At 36.2% G+C, this 17,780-nt stretch overlaps 1 long non-coding RNA gene across 2 annotated transcripts; it reads right to left on the bottom strand.

Moving 5' to 3' along the window:
• Positions 1-3,669: 3,669 nt before the first annotated feature.
• Positions 3,670-16,973, bottom strand: LOC141563532 (uncharacterized). 2 transcript variants are annotated; one of them, XR_012488449.1, is made up of 3 exons: positions 16,763-16,973; positions 14,339-14,517; positions 3,670-3,755 (listed from the first exon to the last, which is right to left on the bottom strand). It is a non-coding gene; the product is annotated as an uncharacterized LOC141563532 (long non-coding RNA). The 2 variants fall into 2 exon arrangements; XR_012488448.1 differs by lacking the exon at positions 3,670-3,755 and adding an exon at positions 6,225-6,294.
• Between the last annotated feature and the right edge of the window lie 807 nt (positions 16,974-17,780).

Raw genomic sequence — 17,780 nt, 5'->3', positions numbered from 1 at the left:
AGGTATGTTTAAAGTGTTCCAGCAGGATTTTTTTAAAGGCAATTGTAATTATCAATTTCCCAAGGAGTGCAAAATATATTAAAGTTTGTAAAGTTCATTTTGGGAATCTATGCAACTGCAAAAGGACCAGAAATTTCTGTTCTTTTACTCAATCAGTAATTCCTTTGGTTACCAATTTGGATTATATTTGAAAGCAATTAAAAAGATCTCTGTTTTTATCAGTGAGGATTCTCTTTTTCAGTCATGTAGACCACAGCCTTTGCATGTTTTTAGTAAGTGGATTCAAGATCTGCTGTATCAGAAAAAAGTGTATCAATTTGTAACCAGTCTTCTGGCAGTGAGGCTCCCCAAACTTTGAACAAAGTTGGTCCTTAAGAGGACAGACAGGATATAAATGACAGTTAAAAACGCACTCCATACTTTGACTTTAAACCTTTCTGGTTTGTTAGGACTAACTATAAGCTTTTTGTTTCTTTTTTACACCGACATAACTGTCAAGAGTTAAGTTCCCCTTTGTGACCCACTGGGACTTAGTAGAAGCAGACAAACAACTAATTCAGTCTTGATTGCTTTCATGCTTTCTGATGTTTGGGGGAAAGGAAAATTTGAAGTCAGGTGGGAAATGAAGAGTAACAAATTTAGATTACATTCAGAAACTTTTTTCCCTATGAAAAGAGTATGTACTTTATAGATTTGTCTATGATAAATAACTTCGAAGACAATCACATTCTCATCTACCTATACCATCTCACTAACATCTTTATTCCAGAGGTCCATTGCTTTCTTTATAAGTGTAATATGTCTGGGTTAATCTGAATAGATTTCAGTAAAAATTTTGTTTTTATGATAAAGTTTATTAAATCAAGTCATTAAGTTAGTGGACAATACCTCAATTATACAAATAAATACAAGATCCCTGAAGTATGGTGTAGTAAAAACAGTACTAGACAGAAATAGTGTATTTGAATCCTAACTATAATAAAACTTATAATCACTTTCTTCACATAATAATCATGAAGGCAAATGAGAATGGGCATGTAAAACATTTTGTAAACCATAAGGTATTATATAAATGTAAGCAGTAAATATCGTCTATTACAAGATCTGGGTCAAGACTTTAGCTTTTATAGCTAATCTCCAAACATCTCTCCAAAGCCAGGGAGGAATCACATGGGATCCTTTGACTTGGATATCAAAGATGTCTTTTAATTCAGCCATATAAAAATTCACTATCCTAGTTAGCCTCAACTGCTGCTATTATAAGCTCATCTCCAGGAATGAAATTAGCCATCTCTATACATACTTGATTAATTTTTTAAAATCTTCCCCACATATGTTCTTTTAATAGTAAGATCCCAAATTTAACAAATGTGTTTATCACTGTATGTAAATTTTTTCAGGATATAAGTTCTTGAGTTTGAAATCATAAGACTCTGCTATCTTATTACATTACATCATGTAAATATATAAATAACATACATAATAAGTGAGCATTTGCATGTGTGCTTTGGGATAAGAAAAGAGGGAATTGGCAAATCCAGTTAGGTAGAGGAAAAAAAAAAAAAGATTGGGGGAAAGGAAAATGGGTGTGATCAAAAGAAGAAACGTAAAAGATCTAAAAAGATAATATAATTATTTTACTTGCTATATTCAGATATGAGTGTCAGTGTGACAGTTTATAAGCATTTTAAAAATACCTACTCTGTACCTGTGCTAACTATTGGGAAACAAAGGCAAAAAATAGTCCCTGCTTTCAAGGAGTTCAGAGTCTAATGGAATAGAAAACATGTCCATTCTCATTTGCCTTCATTAAAGTGGTTATAAGTTTTATTATCCCCATTTTACAGATGAAAAAAGGAAACATACAAAAGTTATGTAACTTGTTTAAGGTGACACATAGTAAATGGTATAGTTAGGATTCAAACACTATTTCTGTCTAGTACTGTTTTTACTACATCATACTTCAGGGATCTTGTATTTATTTGTATAATTGAAGTATTGTCCACTGACTTTCTAATTCTATAGAAACCATATACTGGATTATAATCCTGTATAAACTACACGAGTAGATAAGTAAATTAAGATCAGGAGGATTTATAGTAAAAGATGCAATTTTAGCTGGGTCATGAAGAAAACCAGGGGAAGATAAAAAAGGTCATATTCCAATCATGAGACACAACCAGTGATAATTCTTGGAATCTTGAGATGGAGTATCTTGTGTGAACAGCAGCAAGGTGACCAGTATCATTGGATTGGAAAATATACAGTAAGGTGTGAGAAGACTAGAAAGGAAAGGTAGGAGATGGGTAGGTTATAAAGAACTTTAAAAGCCAAAATAGAGGACTTTTTAAAATATATTTCATCCTTGAGATGATAAGGATCTACTAAAGATTTTTGGGTTGAGAATGGCATGATAAGATCTGTGAATTAGGAAAATTAATTTGACAGATGAGAGGAAGATGGATTGGAATGGGGAGAGACTTGAAGAACAACTAGCAGAAGCAAAATAATCCAGGTATGAAATAATATGAGCCTGCACCAGTGTGGTAGCAGTATGAGACGAGAAGTATATTTGAAAGATGTTAAAAAGGCAAAACAAGAAGTCTTGACTAGGTTACGTTACAAGTTTGGATGACTGGGAGAATGGGTATTACATTGACAGAAATAGGGACGTTCAAAAAGGGGGACATTCAGAAGAAAGATAATTAGTTCTAGACATACTGAATTTAAGATGCCTATGGGACATTCAGTTTGAGATATCTAAAAGACAATTGGAGATATAAATCTGGACATTAGGAGAAAGGTTAGGGCTGAATAAGTAGATTTGAGAATAATCAGCATTTTTTTTTTTTCAAAACCATGGGAGCTGATAAGATCAAATGAAATAATATGGGGTAGAAGAGAAAAAAGTCTAAGATAGAGTCCAGGACAGTAGAGACCTAGCCTAGAGATTAGGAAGACTTGGATTTGTGTGACAGTGGACAAATTACTTTAACCTCTCAAGTGTCCTTGACAAGTTTCTAAACTATAAATTGTAGATGAATTGCCAATCAGCATTGGTAGAGGGAATTTTCAGACAGAAAAACAGGCAAATTAGTGCACTGTTTGTAAAGCTATGATGTGATCTGAGAAAATTTTGAAATTATGTTTAAGAGACTAAAATATCCATACAAAGATTTTAATATTAGGCACTAATCCTCATTTTCAACCTTATTTTTGTAATAATTTAATTTTGTAGGTTAAAATTGTAAGCTAAATCTAATAAGAGAAAATTTAGAAATTTAGTAAGAATAAATACAAAGTCCTTATAAATGGCTTTAAAAACATCAGGGTCAACATGACTAGATAGAAGTTCACCTGAAAAAGATCTGGTGACAAAAGTCTCTGACAAAAGTCTAACAGTGTGACATAACAACCAAAAAAAATAATAAAAACTTAAGGCTGCTTTTATTAGAGGCATAATGTCCAGAGCAAAGTTGGGCTTTGCCCTAGTTTGAATACAATTTGATTATTCTATTCAGTTAGGAATGTCATATTTCTCTTTTTTTTCAATCTTTTGACTTATTTTAATATATTTTTTATTTTTACTTATTTTGTTAAATATTTCCCATTTACATGTAAAAATATTTTAGTAATCATCTTAAAATTTTGAGTTCCAAATTCTCTCCCCTCCTCTTTTTCTTGAGCAAGTAGGTAACTTGATTTCAATTACACAGATGAAGTATCATGCTAAATAAATTTTCATATTAGCCATGCTGCAAGAGAAAACACAGAAAAGTAAAAACAAGAAAAAAAATTTAAAGTATGCTTTAATTTGCATTCAGAGTTCATAGTGTCTCACCACAGTATTTTCATCATGGCACCTTTGGAAATATCTTGGATCATTGCTGTGATCAGAGTAGCTCACTCTTTCATAGTTGATCATCCTTATAATGTTGCTGTTACTGGGTTGAGAGTTCTCCTTATTCTGCTCACTACATTTTTCATAACATTATGTCTTCCTAGTTTTTCTGAAACCATCCTGCTACTCATTTCTTATAGCACAGTAGTATTCCATTACAATCATAGTTTAAACTTATTCAGCCATTAGCCAGTTGATGGATATCCCTTTGATTACTAACTCATTCATACCACAAAAGAATTGCCATACATACTTTTTTTTTATACAATAGTTTTTACCCCAATGGATCTAGTGGTAATATTACACAGTTTTATAGCATCTTAGACAACTTGCTTTCCAGAATAGCTGGACTAGTTCACAGTTCTCATGAGTGTTCCAATTTTTCCACATCCCTTCTAACATTTGTCATTTTCCTTTTCTATCGTTTTAGCCAATCTTAACAGGTATGAGGTAGTGTCTCAAAGATGTTGTCTTTTGCATTTCTCTACTCGGTGGTGACTATTGATAGCTTCGATTTCTTTTGAAAACTGACTTGCTACAAAATTTTCCCCAGTTTTCTATTTTCCTTCTAAATTTGGCTATATTGGTTTTGTTAGGATAAAAGTTTTTTAAATTTCATATAATAAAAATTATTTTACTTTCTATCTTTTATTTGGTAATAAACTTTCCTTTTCCATAGATTTGATAAGAACATTTTTTCCATGCTCACTAGTTTATATCATCCCTTATGTCTAAATTATTTTTCAATCTTGATCTTATTTTGGTATATAAAGTGAGATGTTGGTTCATGCCTAGTTCCTGACAAACTGTTTTCCAGTTTTCCCAGCAATTTTTATCAAATGTTCTTAATCCAAAAGCTTGAATTTTTGGATTTTATCAAACATTAGATTACGATAGTCATCATTTACTACTGTGTATTATGTACCTAACCTATTCCACTGATCCCACTACGTATCTCTTAACCAATACCAGATTGTTTTAATACCACTTTGAAATATAGCTTGAAATCTGGAACCTTGAGGCTTCCTTCACTTTTTTTCATCAATTGCCTTGATATTATTGACCATAATTCCAGATGAATTTTATTATTTTTTTAGCTCTATGAAATAATTTTTGATAGTTTGGTATGGCACTGAATAAGTAAAATAATTTTGGTATAATTAACAATTTTATTATTTTGTCTTAGCCTACTCATGAGCAATTAATATTTCTCCAAATACTTAGATCTGTATTTGTATAAAAATTGTTTTGTAATTGTATTCATATGCTGCCTTAGTTTGGCTTGGCAAGTGGGCTCCCAGGTATTTCATAATGCCTGAATGCATTATGAATTTAATGAATGAATTTAAATGCAATTTATCTCTTGATGCTGGGTTTCATAGGTAGTGCATGGAAGTACTGATGGTCAATGTAGGCTTATTTTATATCTAATTTTGCCAAAGTTGTTAATCATTCCAGCTAACTTTTTAATTAATCCTTTGTTAATCCTCATTCTCATCACTCTACAAGGCCTTTGATTCACTATATCATTTTCTCCTTTTTTATGATAGTTTCTTCTCTCTAGGTTTTTGAGATACCACTTTCTCCCGGCTCTCCTCCTGCTCCTTGGATGATTTATCTTCTAGATCATGCTCTCTAACCTTAGTCCTCAGGGTTCAGTCTAGGGCTCTCTTCTCTTCTCCCTCTATACTACTTTACTTGGTGCTCTCATCAGCTCCCCTGTGAATTTAATTAACGTCTCCGCACTGATGATTCTGAAATCTACCTCCACTGTTTACAGCCTCTCTGCTGACTTCCAGTCTCCCATTTATAACTGCCTTTAAGACATCTTAAACTGGCTATCCAGGAGACATTTTAAACTTAATAAAACAGAACCCATTGGCTTTCCCTCTATGCCCTCCTCCCCTTTTACCTTCTCTATGGCCGTAAAGTATAACACCATCCTCCTGGTCTCTAAAGTTCCAAGCTTGGAAGTCATTCTGGATCCCCCACTGTCTCACTATCTGTATCCAATCTGTTAACAAGGAACAGGCAACATCGCTGAAATGTTTCCTTCTTTCCACTGACACCCTGGTGTGGACCCTTAGCACCTGATGCCTGACTATTCCAGTAGCCTGTAGGAGGGTCTGCTTTCTTCAAATCTTTACTTCAGTCTATTCTCTATTTAACCCAGCATTCTATATCCACTTTATCACTTAGCTGTCCCAAAAAGTACAGCTAACACAAGGTTATATAAACACAAGGCATTCATGTAAAGGAGCTCAGCCAAAATGGTTGAAGAAACTAGGGATATTTACCTTAGAGAACAGAAGACTTACGGATGTAGATAGTTGTATTTGAAACATTTAAAGGGCTGCTGTGTGAAAAAGGGGACAGACTTGTTCTACTTCACTCTAGAGGTGAGAATTAATTGTAGGTTTGTTAAGTTACTTATCACAGTAAAAGAAAAAAAAAAAGTCTAGTCCCTATTCTGATGTTAGAGCACCATATCACTAACATTAATACTATTGGGCAGTATTTTGTAATATGAATTGCAAAAATGTTAAGTATTTAAATGTAGAATATATAACAAGTCTAATCCTTTAATGGAGTAATGTAAGTAACAAAGTATTCCCTTTAGAGCTATAAACTGCTAAACTATTTTAAATGAACTATTTCTTCAAGAGCAGTCTGAAGAGGGTAATTTGGCTTAAACACATGTTTTATTCAGTTTATTTAACTATAGGATTGGTTCTATTTTATGAATTATAAAAAAGGACAAGACTATGCCCTCAGTAGACAGCATAACCTAATCCAACTGACAGATAAACTCTAAAGTCCCTTGCAGATGTTAAAACAAAAAATAACGTGATCAGGACAGCTAGTTGGCACAGTAGATAGACCACCAGCCCAGAAGTCAGGAGGATCTAAGTTTAAATCTAGCCTAAGACACTTAATACTTCCTAGCTATGTGACCCTGGCCAAGTCACTTAACCCTACTTGCCTCAGGGGAAAAATATATTGTGATCCATTGTGTTAACACAATATTGAAATGATGTAGAAAACCAGTCAGTGTTTCTCAGTGAGGCTTCTTGGTACAGTGTTTTCCCTTTTCTTTCCATCACCAATAACTTACTTTCCTGCCAATTTCATGCAAGTAATTATTTTTATTTTTACAGTATGAATAATAGCAAATTGTAAAGCAAGTGACTTGCCTAGGGTCATAGAATTAGGAAATTATGAGTAAAGGAATAGAGATATGGTTAACAGAAATATTTGGGCCCCTTATTCTTTAAACTTTCCTGACAGTATCTGCTGCATCAAACCAAAAATCTCTAAAAAAAACTTTTAAGGTCTTAAGCACTACTTGTAAAACATTTCCTCAATATTTTTTCTAAACGTTGGACTTTTACTATATTGTAACTTCTCTAATTTCTTTCAATAAACAGTTAAAATAGATTAATTTCTACATCTTTAACAGTTCTGCTTTTAAAATGGTATTTGTTTCCTGAAAACAAAGATTTTCAGGTCCATAAAATTTTCATTTAATTTTTTTTTTAATTTTCAAGTTTGTTAATGGGAAAATTTGGATAAAACAGTTTGTGTTTTAAAATGTTTAAATTAAGAATTTTAGGTTGGGGGCAGCTAGGTGGCACAGTGGATAGAGCACCAGCCTTGAATTCAGGAGGGCCGGAGTTCAAATGCGGTCTTAGACACTTAACACTTCCTAGCTAGCCTGGGGGTGGGGGGGGAAGAATTTTAGATCATTGCAAGCTCAGTGAGTACCAAGAGAAATAATCTGTTAATGCCACCTAAGCAATAGCCAAAACAATACAATTGAACACAGAGGGCGCTCATGTACATGTCACATCTAGAATACTGTACTCGCTACTGGGTATCATATTTTAGGAAGTTCATTGATAAGACTGAAGGGAATCCAAAGGAGAGAAACAAACTGAAGGGCCTCTAGATCATGCCATATGACAACAAATTATGGCCACATACTCTCTCCAGAGAAGTTATTAAAGCTGCCTTCAGGTCTTTAAAGAACTCTTGCATGGAAAAAGGATTAGACTTTTACAGTTTCAGCTCTTCAGAAGTGAAATAGATTAAACTTTCAGAAGATAAGCAAAATCAGGATGAACATCTCTTGGGAATGTTTTAGAAGGATTCTTTCAGGAATGAATTGGACTAGATAATCTCTGAGTCACCTTATGATCTGACCAAGTGTTACTGAACCAGCGTTTATTAAGCAATTACTACACACCTCCGAAAAATGGTCCCAGAGATCACATTTTAACAGGTAAAACAAACTGGAAAACAGTTTACATACATATGAGATATGTACAGTAAAAATAGGAATCTAAAGGAAAGGCACTAGTATTGGGGAAGGAAAGAAAAGTGACCAAGAAAGGCTCCTTTCAAAATGAGTTTTGAGATGTATCTAAAAGAAAGCTAGAGAAACTAGAAAATAGAGATGAGGAGGAAAAGCAGGTGGCTTTTCCTGGGCCTGGGGGATGGCCAGTGAAAAGGCAAAGAATCAGAAGATGAAGTGCTATGTTCAGAAACAGTAAGAAGATTTTGGAGGGGAGTGTGTGGGGAGGGGAGTCAAGTGTAAGAAAAGTAGTATACTAAAAAGGTAGGAAGGGGTGAGGTTCTGAAGGACTTTAAAAGTCAAGCAAAACATTTTATACTTGATCTCAGAGATAAATCACTAAAGTTTATCAAATAGAGAGGCAATTTGGTCAAATCTGCCCTTTAGGGAAAACACTTTGGCAGTTAAATGGAATATGAATTATAGTGGAGAGGATACTAGGGGAAGGGAAACCAGCCAGAAGACTATTGCAATAGTCAAGGCCTGAGATGTATGGGTCTGCACCCATAATATGTAAACAGAAATACACAAGAAACATAATGAAAGTAGAAACCATAAAATTTGTAAACATATTGGATAGAAGGCAAGTATGAAAGAGTTGAGGATTGACACCTTAACTGCATGCTTAGGTGACTTAGGATGGTGGTACCCATTGCTAGGGAAGTTTGAAAGAGGGGAGAGAGCTTAAAGGGAAAGAGGAGGATATGGTTATGAACATATTAATTTGGGATGTCTTCAGAGCATTAAATTTGGGATATCCAAGAGGCAGTTGGTATAGTATATGCAAGGTAACAGGAGGTAATGTTTCTATTTTACTCTTATTAAATGATACTTGAAATACTGAATTCAGTTATGAGCTCTACATTTTAAAAGACTTTGGTATACCAAAGCCTATACAGAGAAAAGGCCCGAAGAATAGAGAGGATTTGAAAATCTATGTTATATGAAGAATACCTAAAACAATTAAGAGATAATTAATCTTGCATTTAATAAGCCCCTATTATGTGCCAAGTACTATACTGAGCACTATGGATAAAAATGACAAAGTACCTAATTTTTGCCCTCAGTCTTTTAACAATCTACTAAGGAGATACATTGTGTTCATAAACAAATTGAAACTATCTCTTAGAAGGGGAAGAAAGAGCCCTAGCAGGGGAGTGGAAGGGGGAGGGAGGATCAAGAAAGTAGTAGTAAAGGAACCTTGAAGGGACTTTTTACAGAAAATTTGAGTATATTTTATTTAACTGTCCTCTAAAGGAAGTTCCAGCGTGTGAAATTAAGCCTGAGTTTTTAAACACTGAATGCTCACATCAACACAAATAAATAAGACAAACAGCAGTGCTCTAGCTTTTTCAAAAATCAAGTTATAGAATTTTTGAATTATACTTAATTTCTGTTAAATCTTAGTTTATAAGAATTATATGATTAATATTAGCTAGAGAAATTTAGTTCAACAGAGAAACAGGGGTATATTACAGTTGAAGAATCACTAAGATTCTTAAAATGAGGTACCCAGACTATTCCACATTAATTAAGATTTTTAAAGTTTGTTAGATCAATAGACATTTTAATGTAACAAATCTTTGCTAAGCACTTGTTGAATAAGAGACAGATGGGATAGACACTAAGGATAGACAAGAATGAAATGATAAATTCTAGATTTTAAGGAGCTAATGATCTAAAGGCAAAAGATGTATACTCAAAAAAAAATCTTTCCATTTAGCATAATTAATTCTGAGAAAATATTAAAGGGCATGATTAATGTTAAAGAACTAATTCATACATACATAGCAATCAATATGGAAAGAATAAACTATTCAATTCAGGAGAATTAAAGCCACTGGGGCTTACTTCAGATAGTTATTTGATCTTTTCTTGAGTGATGGCTTATAATATAAAGTTGCCATAAGAGGATTTCACATTATCATAAGTAGAGCTTATGATTGGTTATAAACATTATACATGACATCTGTATGACTAATAGAAATTAGAATTTGATAATTGTAGGAGAGAGAAAAAGTCTTAAGCTTTTCCTGTTGTTTTTTTCCAAGTTGTTTTCTATTTATTCTGTATTTACTTAACTTTAGACATGTTGTGTCTTGCCAATGGAACGTAAACTCCTTTAGGGCAGAGATTATTTCACGTTCATATCTGTATCCCCTATTATATAGCATAGTATTACATATCAGGTGTTTGAAAAATACTACTTGATTCATTAATTCACAACTTTTTAGACCTATAACCTTTTATTCTAACCTTTTCCCAATAAACTAGTACTTATTAAATACCTACTATGTGGTAGGGACTGTGCTATCCACTTAAACAAGAATCTTTCCAGTCATTTCTTGTAATACAGAGTTAAGGATACTAGATTTGCAGACAAAAGCCCTATATTTGAAGTTTGTCTTTGGGAAAGTTACTTCTCTTTTCTAATTTTTAGTTTCTTTCTATATGAACTGAGAAGGTTGGATTAGATGATCTCTAAAGTCCTTTTTATCTCCAAGATCTTTCAAATTTATGCTTTCCTTCTCTATGCCATCATTCTAATATTGTCCTTAGATACAATATTACTTTATTTTCTGCCTATTTCAAACTTTATCCATGCTATTTCCAGAACAATATTTCTTACATTTGGTCATGTCATTCCTCTACTGAAAATATTTTCTGTGAATACTGCCACTGAATAAAGTCCAATTCCTTTAGCTAGTTTTCAAGGTACTATCCTCCCTCCCCAATTATTTCCCATTAATCCTTCCATAAATTCTAGCTGCCATTCAAACTGAACTACTCTCTGCCCTCATTCCTTTCCGCAAAAAAATACACTATGCCCTTGGCTCAGCCTTCCTACTCATACAATTCCTGTGTTTTGGAGTCTTCAACTATCTTCAATTTTATCTATGTATTTCATATCTTAACCATTCTTTCAAGAATTGGTTTTCAAAAATCAAACTTCAATGCTATCCCCTCTCTGACATCTCCTCTGACTTCACATTAGTTTTTTGTCTAAAAATAGTTCACTAATGCACTGTATACGTTTTCCATTGTTGTTTAGTCATTTTTCAGTTGTTATCTGAGGTTTTCTTGGCAAAGATACTGGGATGGTTTGTCGTTTCCTTTACCAGAATATTTTACAGATAAGGAAGCCAAAAGCAAACAGGGTAAAGTGACTTGCCCAGGGATACACAGCTAGTAAGTGTCTACGGCCAAATTTGAGCTCAGGAAGATGAGTCTTCCTGACTCTGGGCCTGGCACTCTGTCTATTGTGCCACCCTGTTGTCCAATGTAGCATGATATTATACTTATATTTATATTATATCCTTCTTTAAGTTTGAGGAGGGAGGATTTTACCCAAACTTTGTATTTCCAAAATGTCTCTGCTAGTACTGAATTATATTTTTTAAATAAATGAATGGGAAAGAAGAAAATTGTAGTGGGGAAGCATAATAATTGACATCAAGTATTTGAGGGATTGTGATTTAGAAGAATAACAATAAACCTTATGGAACTCCAGAGAATAAAATTAGAAACAATAAGTAAAGATTATTTAAAACCCTTTGTATGATGCTCTTCATGCTTTCCAGGCCTAGAGAAATTGTGTGAGCAAGGGCTGAGGCCAGAAAGCACAGTAAGTTCCTTCATTGAAGGTAAGAATTTGGCTTAATAATCCCAACACCTAACATATTTCTGCACACACTAATACGTGTTGGTATCATTATATTTATTTACTAAGTAATAGGAGCCACTGAAGATTTTTTAGGAATGGAGTGCTGTGAACAGAGTTGTGTATTAGGAAGATTAATCTGGCAGCAGCATTTAGGATGACCTAGGAGGATGATAAACTGGAAATGGAAGGCCCTCGTCCTTCATGGGAGTAGGAGATAGTGTTAGAGAAGGAAAAGAGGAGACAAATACTAGAGATATTATTGAGGCAAAATCAACTAAGGATTTCAAAAGTAAACGGGGAAGGCATAATTGAAAGGAATTAAAAGGATGTGAGATTTCAGACCTAGGTCACCAGAAGAATAATGGCCGTATTTATAGAAGTAGGAAAATCAGAGAATTATTGGCAAGATATTAGTTAAGTTTTTGGAAAGGTAAAGGGACATAGGAATAAATTTATGTTCAAATTGCTTTTAGGAATAGGAAAATATAGCATGGCAAAAGACCATATCACATCCTCAGCCCTCATCTGGATACATGGTAAATGGCACAGATAACAGGTATTTATCAAGCAAGCACCTACCATATAACAGGTAAGCACTGAGAATACAACAAAAGACCGAAAAAAATTCCTGACTTCAAGAACTCATGTAATGAGATAAGACAATATGTAGATAACTTTATACAAACAAGATATAGGATAAATTGGAAATGATCCTTGATGAAAGGTGCTACTATTAAGAGGGGCTTGAGAAAGCCTTTTTCAAAAAGATGGAATTTTAGCTTAGACTTGAAAGAAACAAAGGAATTGAGGAGGAAGAACAGGAAAAGGATGAAATAAAAAGAATTGCAAGTATGGAGGACAACCAGTGACAGTGCTCACTGTAGAGATGAAATATTTTTGAAAGAACCGTAAGGAGGCCAGTGTTATTGGATCCTAAAGTATTTGGAGGAAATTAATGTGGAAAGGCAGTAGGGGACAAAGTTAAGAACTTTAAAAATCAAACCAGAGGATTTTGTAATTGATCCTAAAAGTGATTATAGGAGGCCATTGGAGTTTACTGAATAGGAGAGAGATATAGTCAGATCTTTTAGGAGACTGAATTTGACTGAGTGGACAATGGATTAGAATGGAGATATTAGGGAGACCAGTAAGAATGCTGTTTCCCTTAGTATTAGGTTTTAGGTTTTAAGAAGGCAATTATCAGAAAGAAGCATATCAAAAATATATTCCAAAGATAAAGTCAACTGGCTTTATCTACTGATTGAATTTTTGGGGAAAAAAGAGGAATTAGCAGTGTATACTTCAGTTGTAAGCCAGGGTGAAAGTCAGGATGATAATACTCTTGATAACAGTAGGGAAATTAACTTAAAGGGGAGTGTTCTTTAGCTCTAGAATGAAGTCTGGAAGGCCTACGTTTGCATACTGCCTCAGATACTCTCGAGTCTTTTCTATAAAATGGGGATAATTAATAGGATCTAACTCAAGATTTTTATAAAAATAAGAGAAAATATATGAAGCCCTTAACTCACATTGCTATTTGTTAATTTAAAATATGGGGCTGGAAATAAAGATAAGGGTAAAGCTGGAATTACAGATCAAGGAGGATGATAACTTGAAGCCATTGGAAGTGGATGATACCACTAATGCATATACAGAGAGAGGAGAATTGCTGACAAGATCTCAGAAATTGAATTAGGAGTTTTGTGTCAGACACATATAAAAGATAAACCATCAGCAAAATAATGGTACATTCAGCAAAGTAAGAGAATTTATAAGACTAAACCTTGAAAAAGACCATGAGATTACCAATTAGGAAGTCATTCCTGATATTTAGTGCTGGGAACAGAAACCAGATTAAAAGAATTAAAGATAATTAAATGATGAAGAATGGTAGGCAATGAATGTATAATATTACTTTCTGGAAGTTCAACAACAACAACAAAATTATAGTTCCATGTTTGTTCTTACAAAGAAAGACCTGAGCACATTTTTAGATGGAGACCAAGTGGAAAAGGAAAGATTGGAAACACAGAATGGGTTTGTTTGTTTTAAGTAGCATATAAGACGTCGTAGATTTTTGCCTCAGAGTAGACATTGTCCAGGGAAGTTAAGGGATAAGAGCACTGAGGATTTCTGAACCTGACTCAAGAATCTTCACTCCCAACTCCTATCTTCTACCCCCATGATCAGATTTTCAGATTCTCAGCATTCAAAAAGCCATCTTTTTTTGTTGTTTTGCCAGTAAAGGAGCCATGCTATTTTAAAATTTATCTTTTTTTCCTTTCCTACTTGCACAGTATCAGTTTTAGCAATGAACAGCAATCTGGGAAATAAACAAGGTATTGATCCTAGTTTAAGTTAATGGAAAAAAAAAATCCAATACATATTTCTTCACTACTACACTTTACACTGTACGTACCTTATTGGTAATGAATGTTGCAGTTTTCAGAACATCCTGGTATCACTATGAAAGATAGCTTAGTATTCTGAAGGATTCAGAATTTATTTTGTATGGGCATACATTCTGCTACAGATATTCCTAATTTGAAGTCCACAGGCCCCGCTAAGACTATGGATATATTTCATCAGGTCTGTAAACTTGGACAGGAAAAAAAAAAAAAAAAAAAAAAAAAAAAAGTCATTACTACCTAATAACTGAACTTTGGCATTTCTTTTATTTAAAATACTGTGAGAAGGGATCTGTAGACTTCATCAGATTATAAAATACCAGGATTCTTAAAAGATTAAGAATCCCTATTCTATTAAAAACTGTGTTAATTCTTATTATCATATGATAAAAGACCCATGATGGAAAACGATCCAAAGAAGTAACTATGCAGTCCAAATGCAGATCAAAGCATATACTCTCTTCAATTTTTTTTTGTTGTTGTTTCTCACGGTTTTTCTCTTTTCTTATTCTTCTTTTACAACATGACTAATATGGAAATACGTGTAATATGATTGCATATGTATAGCCTATATCAGATTGCTTGCTATATAATCAACTTGTCTATGGTAGGCTTTGAGTAAGCACAATGTCTCCATCATAGACAGACACATCTTTCCCCAGCTTGGAAGGACCTTTCTTAAAGTACATGTTCCATTAGATAAGTCTTCAAGAACCTAGCCCAGGAAGAAGTAATTTAATGGAAGCTGGTGGATAAAAAAAAAATCAGTTTAATTAACATTTAAGCGCTTCCTATTTGAAGAGTACTTTGAAAAAGACAATTACTGCCCTCAAGGAACTTAATATTTGTCTATAATTGCACAGCAAATAAATACAAAACACAGTGGATTGTTTGGTCCTTGAGGGCTGTGACTTTCCTTTTTCTGTTTTCTTCTTGTGTTCTCAGTATTCAGCACAGTCCCTGGTGCACAGCAGGTACTTAATAAATGTTTGTTGATTGTTGACAAAAGTAATTTCAGGAAGAAACCTGTCCTGCCAACCAATGAGAATCAGGAAGTCTTTTTCTTGGAGGTGGCAGGTGAGTTTGAATGAAAGCTTGGGATTGTTAAGAGAAAGTTGGTAGAAAATGACATGTCAAGTAGTGGAAACAGAAAGCTAGCTAGCAAAATGTCCTTTCTAAAGGGGAATAATGTGCAATAAATCCAGATGAGGGCAGTTGTGGGAGGTTTCAATATAAGGTTGAGGAATTAGTATTTTAATCTTGGAAATCAGGAACCACTTGAGATTTTTGAATACAGACAAGGCATGTTCCACCTCTAACGATAACAAATTTAACTATTTTGTGAAGAATAGATTTGGAAAATAGACTGCAGATAGAGAACTAGGGAGAACTAGAAAGATAAGGTTAAAAAGTGCATGGAAAGGGGATGAGAACCTGAAGTGAGGCAAAGGCTGTAGAGAGAAGGGAATGCATTTAAGATATGGACAAAGAATCAAGACTCACGACTAAGGAAAGGAGGAGGAGGGGGAAAGTGAAGCGTAGAGAAGACTGGCCTTACAGAACAGAGTAAGGACGGTGGGGTCCGCAGCAGACACCGGACAGTGTGGGAAAGAAATGTGTAACATGAGTCTGAGACAACCTTAAAGTCTCTGAAAGGAGACGGCAAAGATAACCAAATGAAAAACGAGGACGTTTAACTCGATGGCCTCTGACGTCTCTCCCAGCGCAAACTACGATTTAGTAATCAGGGGATTGAACAAGTGGAAGGGAGCACTAGTCACTGGCCAGAAACACCTGAGGACTTTTTTTTAAGTTGGATGACCTGGTCATAGACAAAGTTGGAAGGTCTGAGTAATCACCAAGTCAAACCCTCTCTGATACTTCGGTGGACACTGAGGCTGGGGACTCCGGAATGTGCCGAGCCCCGCACGCGGCTGGACTCCCGGGCCGGGAGCGGTCCACTTTAACAGACATGGGAAGGTAAAAGAGGCCCTTTTATTCCAGAGTCTGCCCCCCTTACGCGCTTACAACTAACTCCCTCCTGTTCTGAGTGAAGGGGTTCTGCTTACCAAGGACTCCACCCGTTACACTTTTATTGGTTAATAGTAAAATTTACGTTAAAAAGGAAGAGATTTGTCCAAGTCAAGTCTCTCTCGAACCGCGTGCTGTGCACACACAGGCACCTAAAAGAGGGAAGGATTCACTCGATCGTCAAACCCCATTCCTTCTAACTCACTCCCGAAGTCGTGCTTGTGGGCGCCACGAATGCCCGGGCGCCCGGACTGCGGCTCCGGACCGCACACGTCCGAGCCGGCTGCAGCGCGAAACCTGACGGATAGGTTTAGACAGGAACTCACTCATCGCATGGGTACATACACACACAGTCTTACAAGCATTCTCTTGTTCCGAGTCTTTCCGAAGGGTCGGTTGCCTACCGTTTTCTTTTACGTTTATCCTAAACCACACTTGTTTACTCCGTTCAGTTCATTAAACGGCAAACTACCTACGAACCGTTGCTGCGTAGCTGCAGCAGTTGGCTAGATCTCTGCGGTTGAGAGGTATGAGAAAATACGCATGCGCCAAGATCGCTACTAAAGGATGTTGAAACGAGGGGGCGCGAATAGTTTGACGCGCATGTGTAAAAGACTCGAGGGAGGGGGTGGAGAATTGGGTGGGGTTTTGCGCATGTGCAAAAGTTGTTGGGAAAGTGGAGGGGGAGGGTTGAGGGGAGAGATATTGACAGTAGTAGCCGCCCGCGTTCCCGGCATGCCCCGGGGCGGCGGGGTTGGCTCTAACGAATTTGAATGAGGAGCCCCAGCGCTTTCGGCGCCATTTTCGAGTGATGCCTGATCGCATCAATTTAGCGAGAGAGACTGGTCATCCCAGTTCGGGTGGAGAACCCTATGGGAAACCTGCCGAAAAATAACCAAAAAATCTTTTAAAAATTCCTATAGATGGAGACTGTTCGGGGAGCTTCTTTGGGGCTAGCGCCATCGGTAAGGAAGCTAAGGAGACGGTGGAACGCCACCAGGGAGGCGGCAGAGCTGCAGAGGGGGAGGGGGCTTTGGGGAAAGGGCGCAGAATCCGCCCTTTCTCCGGACGGGAAAATTCTCCTAGCCCGGGGACCGGCCAACCTGGGTAGAAGGGATTGGGCGGCGGCCGGCGGGATGTGGCGGGAGAGGGAGAAGTGAAGGTGGGGGAGGGGAGCTTAGTTTGAGCGGGACCCGGCAGAGCGGCGGCGGTCGCGCCGAGGCAGCCGCGGGATCTGTCATCCCTGCTCCTCCGCAGAACCTGAGGGGAGGGGAGAGTCGGAGCGGGGGGCGGCGGGTCCGGGTGGCTGCGCTGCTTGACAGCGGCTGGCGGGGTGTGCCCTTACTCTTCTCCGGCCGCGCTCTCACCCGGACTCCGGATTTCTGAGTTCCCGAGAGCTGGGTGTCTCGTGCCCTTCTCCTA

This window comes from Sminthopsis crassicaudata, chromosome 3 (assembly GCF_048593235.1).
Source record: "Sminthopsis crassicaudata isolate SCR6 chromosome 3, ASM4859323v1, whole genome shotgun sequence".
NCBI classification, from domain to species: Eukaryota; Metazoa; Chordata; class Mammalia; order Dasyuromorphia; family Dasyuridae; genus Sminthopsis; species Sminthopsis crassicaudata.
This window is presented reverse-complemented; position numbering and strand designations above follow the sequence as displayed.